The sequence below is a fragment of the Ornithodoros turicata genome, unplaced genomic scaffold, assembly GCF_037126465.1.
Source record: "Ornithodoros turicata isolate Travis unplaced genomic scaffold, ASM3712646v1 Chromosome32, whole genome shotgun sequence".
Taxonomy (NCBI): domain Eukaryota; kingdom Metazoa; phylum Arthropoda; class Arachnida; order Ixodida; family Argasidae; genus Ornithodoros; species Ornithodoros turicata.
Genome location: NW_026999357.1, coordinates 492,545 through 508,119, shown reverse-complemented (window position 1 = coordinate 508,119; position 15,575 = coordinate 492,545). Strand labels below are relative to the sequence as shown.

General features: G+C 43.9%; 1 long non-coding RNA gene across 2 annotated transcripts; it reads left to right on the top strand.

Annotated features, from left to right (window-relative positions):
- Nucleotides 1-6,428: 6,428 nt before the first annotated feature.
- LOC135373821 (uncharacterized) lies at nt 6,429-8,552 on the top strand. 2 transcript variants are annotated; one of them, XR_010416604.1, is made up of 3 exons: nt 6,440-6,993; nt 8,176-8,281; nt 8,351-8,552. It is a non-coding gene; the product is annotated as an uncharacterized LOC135373821 (long non-coding RNA). The 2 variants fall into 2 exon arrangements; XR_010416603.1 differs by lacking the exon at nt 8,351-8,552 and having other exon boundaries at nt 6,429-6,993; nt 8,176-8,308.
- Nucleotides 8,553-15,575: the final 7,023 nt, after the last annotated feature.

The following is a 15,575-nucleotide window of genomic DNA, read 5'->3' as shown; positions in this document are numbered from 1 at the left end:
CGCTTTCAATGTGGGTTTCGTCGTAGCAGTCGTAGAATATAGAATTGTTCGTCGTAGAATATCGTAGTAGGATTCGTAGGAATTCGTCGTAGTAGGAAAATCTTGCGATTCAATAAATAATAGGTGTGTTTGTCTGTGCCGCTGCCTTCTCCAGACTGGATGTGATGACGTCCACGCAGTTGCTCTGAGGTATCTGTAGCAATGCATTGACCATATTGGAGAAAAAGTGCAGCAATAGAAATGGGAGGTTGGGTCGATTTGTGTGCATTTTCCTGGAGCGGATTTACCGTGAACATTGTTTTTAATAAGACGAGTGTGTGTGTCTGTGTTTAGAATAGTTTGATGCTGGGGAGTGTGTTTTCTGCTTTGCCCAAGTGTTTCTCTGCGCTTTTTTCTCCCTTGTTGTCTGACAACATGCGATTTTTCCTGGAGTGACTGTGCTCGTTGAGCAATATCCTGACATGCCCAGACCTGTTCTGTCATGCTTCCTTCCTTCTACATCTAGTCTGTCATGCTTCTTCTACACGTAGTTCTGTATTTTTTTTTTCTTGTACAAGGAACATTCTTGTACTGTCATGACGATAGTGCTGCTCTGAATGGGAGTAAAGCTAGAACGATTCTTAATAATTTTGCGATTTCATTTAGTTCAGAGAGTAACCGCCAGGGTTTGCCAGATTGGGCTATAAACCGCCAAATTTTGGCTCCTTTTTGTAAACAGTTGGCGGGGTGTTTTTCATCTTGGCTATTTGGCTTTTTTGGAAATTTCAGGGTTCGGCAGATGCGAACGACTGTCGCTGTTGCTGTCGCCAGGTGGACGACAGCACATGACCACACGATGTTGTCACATCTCGTCACACCGAACTTTTTTACACCCTTTTTGAGTGTAAGGTGTGTGTACCATAACTCCTAAATTGTACCATAACCCTAAATTGTCTAGGCGTAATGAAATGCACCTACCTCTCATGATGTGTTTCACAACACTTTCAAACCTTTGCACCTAAAAGTGTGTGAGTTATAGTACACCCATGTTCCTCCAGAAAGGGTGTAACCTCATCTTAGCGCGTGTGTGGCTTGTTGGAGTACACTGGTAATCGGACGACACCCTATCTGATTCAATTTTGGTGTAAATCAACAGCCCTAAGCAATGCATAACATGGCATAACTATATACATTGCCTGTCTTGCGAGCGTCTGAAAATTCGATAGCAAGTTTAACTTGATTATATACACAAACACCGAAATCAGGAATTGCTTGCAGTATAAACTCGTACACGCCATTCATATTCCACCACGATGTTAAGCATCTTACAATAAGGCAAAAACACCCATAGCACACCCTGAACACACCATTGTAGATGTGCACCCAACTCACACCCATCTATCAACCTCGAAGGGCCATACCTCGACCATATTGCCACGAATTCATCATCGCGGAACTTCCAGGGCAGGCACGAAATGGTACATCTCATCCCGGCGCATGCTGAAGAAGAAGCAAGAAGCTTCCAGACACAATCGCCTGCTCTCTGGAAAAGCACGTGCTGTTTCTAGACTTTCCGCGCGACGCTTAGATGCTTGTGCGCTCCAAGCTGGAGCATTCATTCTTTGGACTCAGAGCTATCACTCTTGTGTTTCTGCTACCAAGTAGTTTAATAAACCGTTTGCTGTTTATTCGACGACTCGCCGGCCCATTTCGCTTCGTGACATTTCTGGTGGAGGTGCAGGTTGGGCGGGTCGCGAATGCGCCCAGCTGTTGCCGTGCCGCGCTGCCGATGGTGGCTGTCGTATTCATCTTCTTGCAGATTGGGGGTTCCAATGGCCTGGATTCCGAAGGTAGACCACGCTGTCTTCGACTAAGTCGTTTCTTCTCTTCCAGGCCGTTCAGCAGGGATTGCCCCGCACCTCCACCAGAAGTGTCGCGAAGCGAAATGGGCCGGCGAGTCGTCGAATAAACATCAAACGGTTTATTAAACTACTTGGTAGCAGAAACAAAAGAGTGATAGCTCTCTGAACACAACTGAGTCCAAAGAATGAATGCTCCAGCTTGGAGCGCACAAGCGTTTAAGCGTCGCGCCGAAAAGTCTAGAAACAGCACGTGCGCTTGCCAGAGAGCAGGCGATGTGTCTGGAAGCTTCTTGCTTCTTCTTCAGCATGCCGCGGATGAGATTGTACCGTTTCGTGCCTGCCCTGGAAGTTTCGCGATGACTGATTCGTGGCAATATATCACGTGACCATTCAATGAACATTCTTCACCTGAAATTTGCCCTGCGGAACAAATGGACTGTAAAGACTTCGTGCCATCCGACGTCTTCCTGAACAAGTTTACTTGTAGAACTAATGTGTCCATTATATGAGTTTTATGCCCCTATGTCCCTATCTTATGCTGTATATTCTACCGGTCTTGTGAACAGGAAGCGAAAACGTTTTTTTTTTTTTTTGTTATTTGGGCTATATTTTATTTTATGTGTTGGCGTGCTGTTGGCATGTTTGGGCCAATGGTTTTATGAATCAGTTTTTGGCTGGAGATTGGCATCTGGCAACCAACCGCTAGGAGGGACAGGTGTGTGTGTTTATTCGGGAGGAACAAGCGTCATTATTCAGTTAACCTGCCTGGCTCTCGGATGGGACGGACATATCTCGCTGAGCTCGTCGTATTTAGCCATTGGTGGCGTTACTTGTTAGGATATTTTTTTTTCTGTATTTGTGTCATTTAGTAAGACTGGAATTTAAATACTTAATTGCTATGCAATCAGCTTTGATGCATGGTATTTTTCTGCTATACTTTTACTGTTTCCATGCAATCATATAATAGAATATGGAAATATTTGTGGGATAGTGATTTAATAAATAACAGGTCCCTTGTCTAGAGTGTAAGCGTCCTTGAACCATGAAGCTGCATGCTTGTGTCATGCCGCGTCTCTATTGTTTCAGGTGGACCTTGTCGAGGGCAGTTGGGTTAGGCATTAGTGGAAAAAAAACAGTGTAGCCCAGAGACAATAGGATGACGTCACGACCAATGAGCAAGGCCTGCAGAAGGTGCAAGGATTCACTTCCTGTTGGAAAAAACCATAAAAGTCCATACAGATTATGTATGGACCTTGTGTGGACTCTTACGACTTTGAATGGAAATGGTATGGAACGCTTATGGAATTATATGGTCCTCAAACGCTTCGCGTACGGACTGCTATGGTGCACCAATGGAATCCATATGGCATGTGCGGACTTCTATGGTGCCGTACGGGTTCCATAGAGAGTGTGTACGGAACTCTATGGCAGCCGTTCAAAGTCCGTAGAGCGAGTTTGCGGACTTCTGTGACGGCCGTACAGGTGTCCATACAGCATAACTTCTGTGTGTACGGAATCTCTTGGCAGGCATAGAAATCATATTTAGCCGAAGGACACTAGATGTAAAATGCGCTGTGTGCGCATCACCGTGACATGGTTGCTGCTTTGCGCACTGCGGCAACACTTTCACCACTATCATAGAGATTTTTCCAAACTGCAATCTGTTAAAGCGGATTTGTTTACGTTGCTTTTTTAGCTTACGGCACACAATCAAGCTGTTTGCACTGTTTACATAACATAATAATAATAATAATAATAATAATAATAATAATAATAATAATAATAATATAATAATAATAATAATAATAATAATAATAATATAAAGTTGTTGTCATTCGCGGAGAAAAAGATACGCTGGTGCTAGCAACAGGAATTAAGGAAGCAGAACCCGGCTGGCTTTGGAACAATCATTGAATTTCGCCTAGTGCTATACTCAATAACATATATATGTTTGATTAATTTACCATAAAGGGCAGATGGGATACGTTGATATGCAGGAATAAAATGATTCAATATTTACTTGTTGACGCATGATAGGGATCTAAAAATAGGCAAACAATATTGAAGTAACACATAGGCTATGCTGGTCCTTTGTTCATATATCGTTGGGTGCCGCTCGTGGCGATTTTCTGGAGATATCACGAGTTATCCTTTTCGTGATTTGACATCATTCTCAATGCCTTGAAGTGAGCGTTCTATAATCACAAACACAAATACACGCACATAATTGGCGTAATACTTTCCGTGGAACGGTGTTTTCATAACACGAAAATGCAATAATGAACAGAAACCGAAACAGACAAACTGCCGTCTAAGAATGGCGATGGTCGTCAACGTATGGCACTCTGATTAATGTTATGGGGCACTGTTATTTAGTTTGAGAAAAATGATGGTTAATCCGGTTAACCTTTTGCGCAAAGCCAAAAGTCGGTAAGAAATAATATATAAAAATTACTGTTGCTAGATGCACTTTGCCTAGGGGGCTACGTGTCGCTGTGTTTTTGGCTTTGGGTGGTTATGGCGGACGTAGGCGAAGCACGTTGTTTCTGTGTGATCAATTTCCTTTTTCAGCAAAACCTTTCTTGGCTGCACAACGTATTTTAATCTGCGTGCAGTGTATGAACTCGTGATATATGCGGACAAAGTGGAGGTAGTTACTACAGTGTCAAGAAGTTGCACTTCCATGAAGGATCGGTGGACGATTTTAGCTCAACGGCTGTTTATGCCTGCTGGCGAAGAAACGATGGACTGTTGTCCCGCCAAGGTGCCGATAATGAAAGGTAAACATATAAATATTTGTTGTGATGTGATAATGAAGTGATACGGAATGCTATCTGTGATTGCAAAGTGCATGCGTGAAGTTTGAAAATCCTTTGCGATCCGTTCAAACAAAGGAACGAAACTCGATCACGAGAGGAGAGTGAGATTCGCTAGAGTTAGCAACAGTTGTTTAGGTATCGGGACCCGGCTGATTAGCTTTGGAATAAGCGTTGAAATGTGTTACATAATCGTCATTGCACATACAAAAGCGCGTGCCATTGAGGATTGCTAGGTGGGGTTCTGTGGTTTGTCATGTGCGACTTGGTTGTGCGCGGATGGGTTGGAAGCTTAGATGTTTCTGTTCGGGTGTGTCTCGGCTACATCTCGTCGTTTAGATCATCATATGTTTGAGATGCACGTACTTGAATGTGTGTTTCTATGTCGCTGCAAATACAAGTGCCCTGTGTTGTAGACATATAGTATAGTTGGCCCCGAAATCGTAACACATTCACTTTTTAAAACAATCCCGTGTTATCTTGTCAAACCATTGCTTTTGTCTTTCGCAACGCTTAGATAAAATAACACAGGTGAATTTCTCATAAATAAAGTCAAATGTATATGTTAGTAATTCATGATTAAATTTTCAGAAAAGTAGAGTGGGCCGGCTGTTGACCACAATAAGTCACATGTGCATCCAACGTAATGAGAATGAGCCGAGGTAGTCTACAGGCGTGGACAACACGGCGTGGCTTGCTCACCCACTGCATGCTTGCGTACTGAAGCCATCTTTCTTTTACTCAAAATTTTGTTTTAAAATATATTCTGACATATATGAACATGAACATAGTATTGTGTACTTGTAGTGTTTCCACACTATATTAGTTACATGCATGCCATGCTTTGTACGACATACTCCTCTGATTGTGCCTTTCATCTGTCAAATGCTGTTTTCCAGAAAACGCCTTATCAAGACAGTGTGACGTCCACAAGCAAGTGCCACAGATTTTTTATGCTCATGACACGGATGCAGCTCTGTGGTAGGACTACGCTTTAATACTTTTTATTTTCGTTGGGAAACGGTGTGAATGGCATTTTATTTCTCACTACTTCTCACGTGTACACAGACAAGCATGACAGTGTGAGTTTAAAATGCATGAAGTCAAAGCATGGATCTCTGTTAATTTTATTACTCCCAGTCTGCATTTGTCAATGTTCTGTTTTTTCTTTTTTTGTAGGATGTTACTGTGGAGCAAAGTCCATGTTCATAAATGCATCTACTGCTTACGTTAGTTACTGTTAAAGCTGCTGATACCACACGACAAATACTGTGGCATGAACAAGGAAATTTACAACTCAGGCATTGCTGTACAACCAATTGGAGAGGTGCACCATACTGAGATCTCGTTTGCTTTGTCCAAGTAAACAACACTTAGATATATAGAATACGAAGCTTGTGCAATGCATGTTCTACACTGCAGCAGTGGGAGCCTGACAAAAGAGCAGCGGTGCAGCGTAGTTGGCATGCTTAAGACTGAACTTATAGAACGGACCAAAAGTTGTAAGGCATGTTGGTCAGTATACTTATTCATCATGGGCAGTCTGATAAAGGCACAGCATTCCACTAGCAGCCAACGTGCCAAACCAAACCTTTTTCGTTCAAGATTTTATGCCAGTGCTAGAAAAACGGCTCTGGAATAAAAGATACTGGTTCATATCTGTTCAGTGCTAATGTCATTATAGGCACTATCAACAGCATTGTCTGTAAACTGTTTTCAGATTGTTGTGCCTGGTTGGCCAATAGGCAACAGGGACAATGCTGTGCCTACAGCACCATTAGCACTGGACCAATATGAACCGCCATCTTTTATTCCAGAGCTGTCTTTCTAGTATTCGTACAAAATCTTGAACGAAAAAGTTTCGGTTTGTCACATTGGCGGCTACTGTAGCTGTGTCTTCATCACATTACTTATCGTGAATAAGTACAATGACGAATATGGCCTACAGCTTTTGTTCCATTTTATAAGTTGTTGTCCCAACCATGCCAACTACCTTGCTGCTCTTTTGTCAGGCTCCCACTGCTGCAGTGTACAACATGCATTACACGAGCTTCTTATTCCATGTGTTCAAGAGCTGTTTACTTCCACATAGCTGACAAGATATCAGTGTAGTGCAGTTCTCCAATGGCAGTACCCCAATGTCTGAGTTGTAGATTTCATTGTTCGTGCCACGGTATAGTATATTTATTGCAGTGTATGTGAAGCCTGCCGGTACCTGTATCAGGCTGGTTTGAAAAATTCTGCAGCGAGAAGTGGCAAGAACAGTGCGGTCACCTAGGGAGCTCCACGGACAGATCATGACTGCAAAGCGGCGCCAGCAGTTGCTGCTGTCACGAGTATGTGTATTTATTCTGCCAGAACATTGAGCAATTTTTCTATTTTGACAACAGTATCCACTTGTTAAGGAGCAATGTGGTGACATTTAACATCACTCGAATTCTTGCCTCACCTGTCAAGCTGTCCATCAGGCGCCACCATGCAAAATATTTTCACTCTTCTCTGCGTTATAGCTGCGCAGTTGAATTTATAAAAAAAATAGTTGGAGAGAGCAGTTGCAGACAACGAACACGATGCTTTTATGACACGGTGAAGGCGCCATACCTTGTTTCTTAGTTTTTTTCTTCGCACATCACGGTCTGCTTATAACTGCTTGAGCAGTTCTGCAGTACATCACTGGTCTCGTGAAGGAGTAACATACATCCCGACTTCCTCTCGTTCTGCGATGCACTCTCTTCACGAGGCGAATAATTTTTCAAAGGGGCGCAGAACAGAGCTCTCTCGCTTGCTCTCTGCGTCACCTATGCTCATGGTTCCTCAGCAGGAGCTATTTGTTTGCACCTCAGCACTCCTTTAAAGAAAGCCCTGAGATGATCCCCATTATCTGTTTGTGTGGCTGTGGGGGATGTTCTTCAACAAAAAGCCTCTGTTTGAGAAAGCTCTATCATCCCGTTCGTTTGAGAGGAAGCTTTACGCTATATAGTAAAGCTGCTTCGCACCAGTCTTTGTCCTCTAAGCTGTTATGTACAATACTGATGCAGATGCAAGCACAATTTAACATTTTTGAAAGAAAGCCAGTGAACACTCCTCATTTAAACTTTTTTTTTTGTACAGATAAAATGGGTTTCTGAGCTCAGCTGTAGCATATGGTGTTAACATTGTCAAATGAACAGCAAACAGTATTACTTGCGTCAAGAGCTGCCTCGTTGACCAATCAAATTACTTGCCCCCATGGTGCTGGTCACCACGAGCTGTCTTACAAAGTGGGACAGCTTAGCTCATTGCAGTCTTGGACCAGGAAATGTGGGTTAGAGTCTTACAACTGGCTTTTTCAGTGACTTTTCTTCTGTATTTCTTAGACACTTGAAGCTTAGTGTGTTTTCGTTTAATCTCTGTGTTCGAGCTTCAGAACATCAATTTCCATCATGTTAAGAAGTTCCTTATTTTTGTAGAATATGCTTCCACAGAGCATATGGTAGCGTGGTATTTGGTACTAACGCATGCTCATTTTCTTATTTTAGGTTGCTTTCAGGAGTACACTGCCACGAAGCCCAGCCGCAAAGGCAGAAGTCTGACTGAGTGAATTGATCCAATTAACGGCTACTTGGCTGACTTCCTAAAAAGGCTGTAAGACAATAAATTTTGTCAAATTGACATGCACTAGTTGTGTTCATTTTGTGCTGGTGTTACGTTCAGCAAACACTCACGTCTCATCCCATCATCTTGCGGACTGCCACACATACCCATGCCATACAGCAAGGTCGGGGGCCATACAGGCTATGGACTCCATAGGAGGCCATACAGTGTACGGACTGCCATAGGAGGCCATTCAGTGTACGGACTGCCATAGGAGGCCATTCAGTGTACGGACTGCCATAGGATGCCATACAGCGTACGGAGTCCGTACCAGTCCATAGAGTGTATGGAGTCCGTTCAGTTATACCGTGACTGCCAAACGGACACTTGTATGGTTTTTTCTAATAGGGTTCTCTCTTGGACACTGGTGTGTGGACGCGTCAATCCTCTTGTTAGCAATTGTGTTGGCCGTTAGTGGAAAGGCGTAGCTTCGGTGGGATTCAGTTTGCCCCTGACGGGGTACGGATGCGTGGTTCGTCACTGATGAATGGTCTGTGACGATTCAGGCGTTTTTTGTGTCGAATGGATTTGTAATGAAGGAATGCAGTGTACGTGAAAATACTCCGATGGACCAAGAAGCACGCCAATATTGGTTCAATATTTAACACATATGGGCTGCCAATATTGCCAATATTGGTCCATTATGGTCCATTATGGCCCATTTTGCGCCAATATTGCCAATATTTCTGTGATAACACCAACGGGAAGTCCGTGTAATAATAAGCCATTATCCGGTTTAATATGCACACCTTATATTACTTCTCTCTTATTTTTTGCCTTTTCATTTCTGCAGATATCATTGATCCGCGTTGCAAACGGATACAAAAAAAAAACTGCATCGGCCCAAAACCGAATGAACGGAACTGCGAATGCCAAGGATCCCTCGGAAGCATTCATTGGGATCGCAATATTCTATAAACCAATAATGTCCAACCCACTCCGAGTGTACAAAGGAGCGAAGCACTTTCGTGACGGTGACGGACATACGCCAGAGCAACTCACACCGCTGGCAGCAACTTGAAAGCACCCAACTTTACAGAAGAGCCATCCCATCCTATCAAACATTGTTTTTTACTTGACCTGCCACAATTCCGTTATCATTACAGCAACCAGCAACATTTTGGCCCGTATGAAACGTCCGATAGCACTGTCGCGCATGCACATTAGTTGTAGGACGCGTGACTTCGCTCAAACGACCCGCTCGCTCTCAGTCGGCCCGACCGGTTGGCATTGGCATCGCGAAGGAAGATGCGGCTGCTTCCATCACGGTGAGTGGAATGATAAAGTTGTTGAGTTCTAGTAAATGTTACAATGGAATTGCTACGTATGTTGACTGTTTCGAACAATGTGTATCATCTACGGGAAGTTGTTGGATGTAGCGACGTAGTGAATTAGGCATTTCACACGCTTCAACGTCCAATCTTGCCGTGCTGCTTGGGCATTTCTGCAACTGGTATCTGGTGAATGTTACTGTGATTGCCAAGTATGTTGACTGTTTCGAACAATGTGTATATTCTGCGGGAAGTTCTTGGATGTAACGACCGATTGAATTGGGCATTTCATACGCTTCAACGTCCAATCTTTCCGTGCTGCTCTGGCATTTGTTTGGGAAGGGTACATACCATTTTCTGCATTTTCAGTCGATATGGGGTGTACACGGGCTTGCCAGGATTTCCCTCATATTGGCTCAAACTGGGAAATATGGCACCCATATTGCAAAGATTTTCCCAATATCGGGAAAGCCTATTTATATATTTTCCCAATATTGGGAAAATCCTGGCGGAAACGGGTCTCATATTCAGCCCATATCGCCAATGACCAGAGGCCCAATATTATGTGCTGCTTGGGGTTTTTTACACTGTTCAAATGTTTTTTATTTTCTTTTTCTAGCTGTGCTTGCTTTACTCTGTTCCTCAGCAGTCGTGCGATTTTTCCTCGTGTAACAGCGCTCGTTGACCTCGCTGACGTGACCTGACCTGCATGCTTTCCTTTGTTGACGCATCTAGATTTGTATTTTTTTCTTTTTTGGACGGGAAAGATTCATGTTGATCATTCTTGTCTTGACGATGACGCTAGTGCTGCCGAACCCCTGATTGAAATCGGAATAGCGCTAGAACGATTGTTAATAATTTTGTGATTAGATTAGTTCAGAAAGTAACTGCAAGAGGGACAGATGCATGACTTTATAGAGGAGAAAAAAGCATTACGATTTAGTTATTCGCCTGGCTGTCAGATGGAATGGACGCGTTGTTCTGTGCTCCTCGTGATTGCCGTTGTGGTGGCCTGAGTTGTTGTGTAACTAATTCGTTCGCACGTGATAACTTTGTTTGCGATGTCGATTCAAGTCGCCCCGTTCCGTCAGTCGGCAGTCGGCCCGTTCCACGCCATTTTCTATCTTCCGCAAAAGCTGCCTTAGGCCTTAGGAGTAGTGCTGGCATGATTCAGAACAATATTTCTCATTAAACTAGTTGAGAAAGTAACCGCTAGGGGGTGCAGATGCGCGACTTTATAAATGAGGAAAAATTACGAGTCAGTTCTGAGCCTGGCTGTCAGATGGAGCAGTCGCATCGTTCCGCGCTCCCCGTGACTGCTGTTGTGGTGGGCTGTTTTGCTTCTGTGCCTAATTGGTTTTGTTGTTAGCTATTGATGGTTTGCATATTTACACTTGCTTTCACAGGAGTTTACTGTATGTACTTTCTGTATTATAAGTTTTTCTCCTTGCATGTCCAGAGCTGTCCTAACCTGCCGTGACATGATGACATCACAGCTGACGTCACAGGATGTCCAGCACTGGTGGTCACAAGGACGGTGGCGCCACCTTGTGTGATGCTTGCAACTAGGTAGTCACCTGCCTCTGTGCTCTGTCGCGTAGCGATGGTCAGCGGCCGTTCCGGGCCGCTTTCTTCAAGATGGCCTCATTGATCTTCAACTAAACTCCTTCTCTCCACTCTATTTCTATCTATATTTTATTTTCTATTCTTTTATTTTTTATCAGTTCAAATAGCCGGCAACTCCGACAGTGGCCTGGACACGAGTTAGATGATCCCCAATTAGTGTAATGACTCCCTGGAGGGTGCTGATTACTGTGGGGGTCCGAAATTGCTCTAATTGCTAATTAATGGTGTCCAGGCCTCTGTGTGAGTTTCCGGATACTTGATCTGACCATGTGGTACTGTTCTCCAGCGTCCGAGTCACGTCATGAATTCAACAACACGTTCATTACGAAGTTAACTGGACTGCCAAATGAATATGTGTACAACCAGATTTTCAACTTTTGATGTGCTTCATTCAGGACTCTTGAGTGGCATATAACCCTTATGAAAGATTGATTTTTCCTTTCTGTTGACTTATTGTTTCCTGTCTTGACAGTGTGCTGACTTTCACTTGTTGATCAAGTCAACAGGAATTGCTATTGACATCATTTTGACAATCTCTTAAACTACCTTATGTGTACCTTCTGAGGACAAGGTATATAGATGTCGTTGTTGACAGTTTGTGGACTTTCTATGCGCCTATGTAGCCAAGTACTTATTTTAACCCTTCTTCGTTCTACATAGACGAATTCCGTAGTATTAGTTACTGCATTATCGCACAGTAACGTCCACAGATGTCGACCTCAAGGGGGTACCGAGCATCCCCAAAAGGGGGGGGGTATGTATATAGAGGCATACTTGTGGACAAACATCAGTAGGAGACAAGCTGTATGGGTAATATCAGCAATTTCTGGGTATGTTGCAAAAAGTCGTGGGGTGTACACCACTCCTGGAAGGTGGAGAGGTCCGTGCCATCGGCTCTCTAAACAAAGCGGTATTTGAACCTCAACTTATAATTAATGTAGTAGATTTCATGCCACTTTGCCACCTCTTAGCTGCATATTAAAACACATTTTCGATGGCTTTGAGAAGACGGTTCCTCGTATTATTTACAATTCAGTTCAGTGTACAATATATTTCCAATTTATACAACAACACACCCATGCGACAGGTTTACTGCACATTTTGATTCTGCGTCGCCATGCCTCGCCCTTGCCTCATCACGCAGGAGACATCGCCATTAGCATAATCGGAATGGCGTTGGAACTAGTGATGGGCAAGTCAGTTAACATTGGTGAACTAATTCATTCAGTTCAGTTCACTACACTGAACGGCTTAAAATAATAGTTCGTTCGTTCACCTGTTCGCAATTTCACACTAGCACGTGATATAGTGACGTCACGGCGCCACAAAATCGCTCTAAGGGTGGGTGCTATAAGAGGTCAGCCATCTTTTCATGCGTGACGCTATACATACTTGACAGAGAGGCTTCTGCTGCCACGCAGTGAATAATTTATGCAAGAGAAACCTACGAAAAGAATCGTGGTTAGCAGCCACAGCGTAACAAAATAAATACGACCAGGCAAACTTTCGTCTTCATGTATTTCCTATGCGCTATCTCGATGGATGGAGGCGAAAGTTTGCGTGGTCGTGTATATTTTGTGACACAGTGATTGGCAACCACAATTTTTCCTTAGGTTTCTCTGGCATAAATTCTTTATTGGCAGAGGGAACCTGTGCTTCAAGGAGGTACAGTGTCTTGTACGAAAATGTGACTGACCTTTTAGGGCACCCACCTTCTATGTGGGTCGACCAAGAAGATACAATAAGATGATCTAGCAATGTGGTTATCAAAAGGCTCCAGCTCATCAGCATAGGAAACGTCATTTGGACGTCAGTTGTCACGTAGACTAGGCCGCAGTTTTTTTTATGAGAAAAGCAATGCACACATCAATACTAATGCAAGATGATTTCGTCGTTCACTGTTATGATCACGTTTTTGTGATCACATATGTCTGCATGCTGCGCGCTTAAGAACATAGAAGTGTGACAGAGCGTACCTGCAGTTTCAACTCAATCGCTGTGGCTACATGCGAGCTCTCTGATACCTGCTGCCTGTCATTACTGATGTCGTTACTGTCATCACTGCGCATCATACTTCACATATCACACTAAACAGCGACGTACCTGCTAACTTTACAATGCATGAGTGATCTGAAATAAAATGTACAGTGTCTGGCGTTCTGGAGAATATTTGTGAAGCTTGCAGTGCCGCGAAAACAGCGTGCCCACCCCACAGCTTGCAAGTCACGAGTTGCCCAGAAGTCAGAACAGAACGGCGCGAGCAGTTCAGAACGCTCTCAGCGCAAACAGTCCTGAACGCCTGTGACCTAATTGCGTTGAGAGTACTCCGTTTATATAGTTCAATCGTTCAAAGTACTTCACTTCACATGGCCGCTGGCTGTCCCCTCCTCGCGCCGCCCGTGCTGTCCCTTACACGCGAGCGCTGAGGGTGAGCAACAGATCTGACGGGCAGCGGCAGGGCTAGCGAGCACATCATACTTCAGGACGACCCCGGAGTCGTTTAGTTCACCCGATTCCTTCACACAGTTCACACCTTCAGTAGTGCACTGAGCGCAGCGTCGCGCCGTATACAGTAAAGGCCGGAGTGTTCCGCCCAATACGCGTACGCTCGTGGTGGTCCCCGCCCCTCTTCTTGTGTGCATTCACATTGTTAGGTTTACAAAACGTTCCATTAATGGTGCAGATGTCAGAAGCAGATGTACGAAGCGCATGTGCTGTGAGGTTCTGGGCATTTCTCTGCCTATGGCGCGACCCAGTGAACTGAAGTGTTGAACTAATGTGTTGCTCGTTGGTGACCTAGTTTATTCAGTTCACCCGAACGACACGTTGAATTTGAAGGGTTCGTTCACGAAAGACGCATCAGTTGGAACGGTTGTAGCATGTTTCAACTATCTCACGATCTCAGCGTTCGCTAGTCAACTACAGAACAAAGGAGGATATGATTTTGCGTCGTAAGGGGTAAACTGTGTGATAGAGGGGCGTCTACAAGCTTCATTTATATTGATACGATGACTGTTGTGCTGTAGGTTTTTGCTGTTTGCTTCGAGCAGCGGTTGCAGTCTTGCGTCCCGTCAGGTAAGTGTGCAAGTATGAGTTGGTGGCCAGTGTTGGTTCTGCTAATTTCATTGTCGTTTTTGCAGGTCAAGAAAGAACAAGCGAGGATATCATTTTGCGTTGCAAGGGGTAAGCTCTGTGATAGAAGTGTGTGGTCAAGCTTCACTTGTATTCATACCATGACTGTTGTGCTGTAGGTTCTTGTATGTTTCGAGCTGCGGCTGCAGTTTTGCGTCCCGTCAGGTAAGTGTACAAGCATCAGTTCGTGGCCGGTGTTGATTGTGCTAATTTTATTTCTGCTTTTGCAATTCTCACTTTGTTGAACAGTAAGCTGGGTGAATCAAATTTGTTGTTAGTATGATCATTTCACTTGGTTTTACTCACTTGAGTTTGAACATTACTAATTTGCGATTGAACACCCTATTCGGACACATTTCTCTCCAGCGCTTCATAGACGTCACTTTCGCCGAAATTCAGTGAATTTCGAAGTACACGTTATCGTGGGTCGCCAGAAGAACTCAGACCGCAACCGGTCATTGACTGTCTATTGTGAGACGCGATACTGTGTTGCATAAAGCATGTGTACTTGTGGAATACTTCACTACTGTGTGCGTGGGGTGTTTCATATGATTGTGTCGACACTGGATACCACTTTCAAGGCATGCATTTTCCGAATAAAATAGACACATATATAGTTTTCCTGTACTTCATTTCATGTATTTTATGCGTGTTGCAATTGAGTGAGCAATACAACGGAGAAATTCGACTTCGCTCAAGTCACAGAAGTCCACAAAAACTCTTCACATCATAAGCGGGATGATGTTAATCGGGATAAGCAAATCATGTATCTTCCTCGATTAAGAAGAATATATAACGAGTGCATCAAGCAACGTTCGCCATGCCCTTTAAAAAAGAACGAAGGTAGCTTCGTGGGTGACGGCGACTCATTGGACAGCTGAGTCACAACAATTAGTCCACGGAGAAATTGAGATCACGTATAACAACACATGAAGGTCACACGAAATTTGTGTAACGTATATGGAGAGTCTGCAGAAAGACCTGTTACCTTCCTGTGAATAATTGTCGACAAGACTTAAAGATCCATAAGTCAACATAAAATCAATGTGTGAGGTAACCCCAAGAACACACGCGGTCCCAGGATGTCCTCAAAGTGTCATCACGTCCTCGTTCGTGATGGATGAACGGAGGACGTCCACAGGCTGTCATCATAGGAGCTTCCAGTGATTGTCATTTGCGTACATCCTGCGGTCGTCAACCGGAGGACAAGCACAGGAGAAGAAAATTATTTTAATACTGCGTTGTGCATTTTAATA